Genomic DNA, 5,000 nt, shown 5'->3' with positions numbered 1-5,000 from the left:
TCCTTCCTCTCTCACCTTCCTTCCTTTTCAGCTCTCCACATCTCTCCATCTTCCCTTCCTTCTCATCCTTAGGTTCCTTCTCCCTCTCCCTGCTCCTCTTCTTCCAACCTTCCTCCCTCCTTCCTTCTCCTCCTCTACACCTCTCTCCTTCTTCTCTTCCATTCCTCCCGTCTTCCTTTCTCTCCACATCCCTCCATCTTTCCTTCCATCTTTCCCACCCTCAATATTCCGTTCCATCCATCTCTTTCACCTTCCTTCCTTCCTTCCTTCCTTCCTTCCGTCCTTCCTTCCTTCCATCTTTTCTTCCATCCCATCCTCGCTCTCTGCCTCCCCTCTTCTCTCCACCTCCCTCCCTCTCCCCCTCTCCTCCTTCCTTCCTTCCTCTCCTTCTGTCTCTCTCTCTTCCATCTTCTCGTATTCCATCCTTGCTGTCTTCCCCCCTCCCTCTTCCCCTCCTTTCCATCCTTCCTCTACTTTCCTCCATCTCAGTGGAGCAAACGGAGCTAGGGCCTGATTGACTGCTGCCTACCTTAAAAGCGCCAGGCAAGGCTGCCGCACCACCCCTAAACATCCACACTGTGCAGTGTGTAGCTTCCACGTTATGTCCACAGACTTCCCATTAACTCAATGTACCGGTTTATAATGTCATGCCGTAACTATTATTTTATTTGTTTACTTTCTCTTTCAGGTTACTCTGTCAGGTAGCTCATAGATAAAGTATTATAGAATGTGACTTTTCCTTTCCAGTGTTTCCTATAAAATTTCCATGTCAGTTTTTCCATGCTGCATGGTGGTTTTTCTCACTTTTTCCTGGAGGGTTTGGTGGTGGGGGGAGCCTTCTTGCTTTACTATCCTTATCCTTCAACATGTAGAGTTAGATCTTGTAGTCATAGTTTTCTCTAACAAGCAGCCTCGAAAGGACCATAAGGTCTGTTGCTGTTTGCTTTCCTGTGTAATCCTGTGTAATCCCTCCTCCTCATCCTTCCTCTCACCCTCCTCACTTCTGCAACCTCACCTTCTGGAATTGCAAACAACCATTCATAATGCACACACACACACACACACACACACACACACACACACACACACACACACACACACACACACAGGGCGAAGTTGCATAGGGATTAGGCCATGTTGCAGAGAATCAACCCGTGCAACATGACTGATATTCCTTGAGGCGAAGAACACTGTCTCCTTGCTAGAAAAAGATAAGAAAAATCGTGTGTGTGTGTGTGTGTGTGTGTGTGAAGGAAGAGGGAAAATGAAAGGAAGTAGATGGTGTGTGTGTGTGTGTGTGTGTGTGTGTGTGTGTGTGTGTGTGTGTGTGTGAAGAGAGAGGGAGGGTGTAAGAATGTAGATGGTTGTGTGTGTGTGGGGGGGGGAAGAGGGAAGCTGCTAGGAAGAGGATGGTTTTGTGTGTGTGTGTGTGTGTCTGTGACTGTGTGTGAAGGAAGAGGAAAGGTGTAAGGAAGTAGATGGTGTGTGTGTGTGTGTGTGTGTGTGTGTGTGTGTGTGTGTGTGTGTGTGTGTGTGTGTGTGTGAAGGAAGAGGGAAGGTGTTAGGAAGTAGATGGTGTGTGTGTGTATGTGTGTGTGTGTGTGTGTGTGTGTGTGAAGAGAGTGGGAGGGTTTAAGAATTTAGATGGTTGTGTGTGTGTGTGTGTGTGTGTGTGTGTGTGTGTGTGTGTGTGTGTGTGTGTGCATTGCTATAAGGGTGACATTAATGCTCTTCCTTCCTCTGACCCTTAATGCCTCCTCCTCCTCCTCATCACCATCATCATCATCATCATCATCATCATCATCCTTCTTTTTTTCATCTTCTTCTTCTTCTTCCTCCTCCTCCTCCTCCTCCATCTCCTCCTCCTCCTCTTCCTCCTCCTCCTCCTCCTCCTCGAAGGTCAAGGTCAATCTTAACGCGAAATTTAGGGAAACTTACCTTTTAGTTACGCTCACCTTCCATTTACCTGTTGGCATTATTTCTTTATTTCCGTTTTTCTTATATATTTTCTCTCTCCCTCAAAATCAACATATATTATCTTTTTCCTTAATGTTGGCTTCTTTGCCCTGTACTCCCATAGGTAAAGGAAGCTCCCTAACACCTTTTCCTAAGCGATTTATTTTGCTTTCATTACACCTTATTGTCCTGTTCTGTGTTACATAAATCGGTTCAGTATCGCCGTACTCTGCATAAAGCTCCCTAACATCTCTTCCTAAGCGATTTATTTTGCTTATTACATCTCACTCTCCTCATCTGTGCTGTTAATTCCTTCCAATATCGCCATACTCTACATAAAGCTCCCTAACACCTCTTCCTAAGCGCTTTATTTTGCTTATTTCACTTTTATTGTCCTCTTCTGTGTTACTTAAATCCCTCCAGTATCGCCTTACTCTGCTTAATGTACAAAGCGATATTAGCCAGCTGTGTCTAAAGAATAAATCGGTAAGGAAAAGGTGTTAGGGAGCTTCCTTGACCGATGAGAGTACGTGTTTATGTGTGTGTGTGTGTGTGTGTGTGTGTGTGTGTGTGTGTATGTGTGTGTGTGTGTGTGTCTCTCTCTCTAGCAGTAGTAGTAGTAGTATTAGGATGGCAGGTGGCGGTATCTTGCAATGAGGAGGGTGGAGCGTGTGTGTGTGTGTGTGTGTGTGTGTGTGTGTGTGTGTGTGTAGTAAGGGAGGGAGCGAGTGTAGTGGGAGGGTGTGTGTGTGTGTGGGGTGGAGTAAGGGGGAGGCGAGTTTGGCGTGTGTGTGTGTGTGTGTGTGTGTGTGTGTGTGTGTGTGTAGGAGAGGAGCACGTAGGAAGAAATTAGGGTTTGACTGTACGTGTTTTTTTTTTTTCTTTTTTCGTGGCTAAAATATCACATCTTTCCCTCCCTCCCTCTCCCCCTCCCCTCTCCCACTCCCCTCCCCCTCCTCCCTATCTCTCTCCCTCCTCCCATCCTCTCCATCCTTCTCCCCTCTCCCCTTCTCTTTGCATCCAGCCTTCTTACTTCTCTCCCCCTCCCTCCCCGTCCCTCCCCCTTCTCCCCATTCCTCCTCCCCTCTCTCTCCTTCTCTCCTACTTTCCTCCCCCTCCCTCCCTCCCTCCCGTAGCTCCTTCCCTCCCTCTCTTTCTCTCCCCAAGTAAGGAAGGTTGTGTGTGGAACAAAGGTGCGTAGAGAGAGAGAGAGAGAGAGAGAGGAAGGGAGGGAAGGAGGAGGAAACAGAGATGGAAAGGGAAGTGGAAGAGAAGAAATAGAAAGATGATTGAGAGGAGAGGGAGAGAGAGAGAGGGAGAGAAAAGAAAGAAAAGGGAAAATGGCAACTAATGAGACAGAGCATTAGGGAAAAGAGAGAGAATGCGGAAGGAATATTGAGATGAACGAGCCGAGAGAGAGAGAGAGAGAGACGGGGTATAGGTTGTGCGAGAGGAAGACATGGAAGGAAATTCTAAATAAGGAGGAGGGAAAAGGATTGAGAGAGAGAGAGAGAGAGAGAGAGGGGAGGAAGAAAGTTTATTGAAGAGGGCTACCAGGAAATAAGTTGGGGTCAAAGGTCAAGGAATGAGAAGGGAAATTAGACCAGATTAGAGGGTTGGGGGGGAGGAGGAGGGAGTAGGGAGGGGGGGTAGAAGGAGGGAGGAGGAATGGGGGAAAGCAAGGAAGAGAGAGAGAAGGAAGTTTGACAAAAGAAAAGGTGTTTAAGACTGGGAAGGAGTGTCTTGGCCAGGTGTAGATCAGGTGTGAATAAGGAAGGTGAAGGTGTGAATGGATGGGAAAGAGAGAGAGAGAGACAGAGGATGCGTATATATAGCCTGGTTGTCAGTAGTATTTCCAGGCAGGTAAATGACGTGAGTATTGTTGAGCTTGAAGGAAGGATGTGTATGAGGTTGGAAAGGAGTGTGTGTGTGTGTGTGTGTGTGTGTGTGTGTGTGTGTGTGTGTGTGTGAGAGAGAGAGAGAGAGAATGAGAGAGAGTGAGAGAGTGGTGGGTGTGTGAGGGAGAGGGATGTATGGAAGATGGATGAGTTTGGGAAGACTGAGAAGGAGAAATTGAGAGAGAGAGAGAGAGAGAGGACTACGAAAACGAAAATAAATCGGAAAGAACAAATCAACCAGGAAAAGGAGGTAGGGAAGGAAGGAGGGATGTGTGGGAGGAAGAGTGGGGGGTAGGGGAGTGTTGGGAGGGGTGAGGAGGAAGGAGGGGGGGGTCAGGGGGGTATTGTTTCAGCAGGAGGGGGGGAAAGGGGGGGGTGACTGCCCGTGGACCTGGGAAGCGAAGGGTTAATGCGCTAAGAATCTCACGTTACGCTCCTTCGCCTAGTAACAAAGAATCTTACAAATTTAGCGCATTTTCAGCGGTTCTAGCGGCATTTTTAGCGGTTTTAGCTGCAGTTTAGCGGTTTTAGCAGTCATTTCTGTACATAACAATAGGTACCTATATTCTTGTCAGTTGAGGAAGCACCCTAACACCTTTTCCTAAGCGATTTATTTTGCTCATTATACCTTACTGTCCTCATCTGTGTTACATAAATCCATCCAATATCGCCATACTCTGCATAAACAATGTACAAAAGGATATTAACCAGCCGTATCCGGAAATAAATCGCCACGGAAGAGGGATGAAGTATATCCAAAAATAAATCGCCACGGAAGAGGTGTTAAGGAGCTTCCCTACCCAGCGAAAATATGATCCTTTGCGTCTATTCACCTTCACTTGGCCCAGATTTTCGTCCTTTCGCAGCTTATTTCACGTAGCTCAGTGGTCCGGCAAGACAGGCCTGAACATCCTTTCCACAGCACTTCTTCGTGACTAGCATATTATTCACCTGTGTTTTGAGAGAGAGAGAGAGAGAGAGAGAGAGAGAGAGAGAGAGAGAGACAGACAGACAGACAGAGAGACAGACAGATTAATTGGGCAGGACAGGAAGTTGGGACGTGTGTGTGTGTGTGTGTGTGTGTGTGTGTGTGTGAGAGAGAGAGAGAGAGAGAAAGAGGGAGAGAGGGAGGGAGGGAAGGAGGGA

At 47.3% G+C, this 5,000-nt stretch overlaps 1 protein-coding gene across 1 annotated transcript in view; it reads left to right on the top strand.

Annotated features, from left to right (window-relative positions):
• The window catches only part of LOC145417130 (uncharacterized), a 283,080-nt gene that overhangs the window by 60,070 nt on the left and 218,010 nt on the right, over positions 1 to 5,000 (top strand). The gene's annotated exons all lie outside the window — the stretch shown is intronic.

This window comes from Coenobita brevimanus, chromosome 109, assembly GCF_032717465.1.
Source record: "Coenobita brevimanus isolate Jiangsu-jjx chromosome 109, ASM3271746v2, whole genome shotgun sequence".
In the NCBI taxonomy this organism is placed as follows: Eukaryota; Metazoa; Arthropoda; class Malacostraca; order Decapoda; family Coenobitidae; genus Coenobita; species Coenobita brevimanus.
This window is presented reverse-complemented; position numbering and strand designations above follow the sequence as displayed.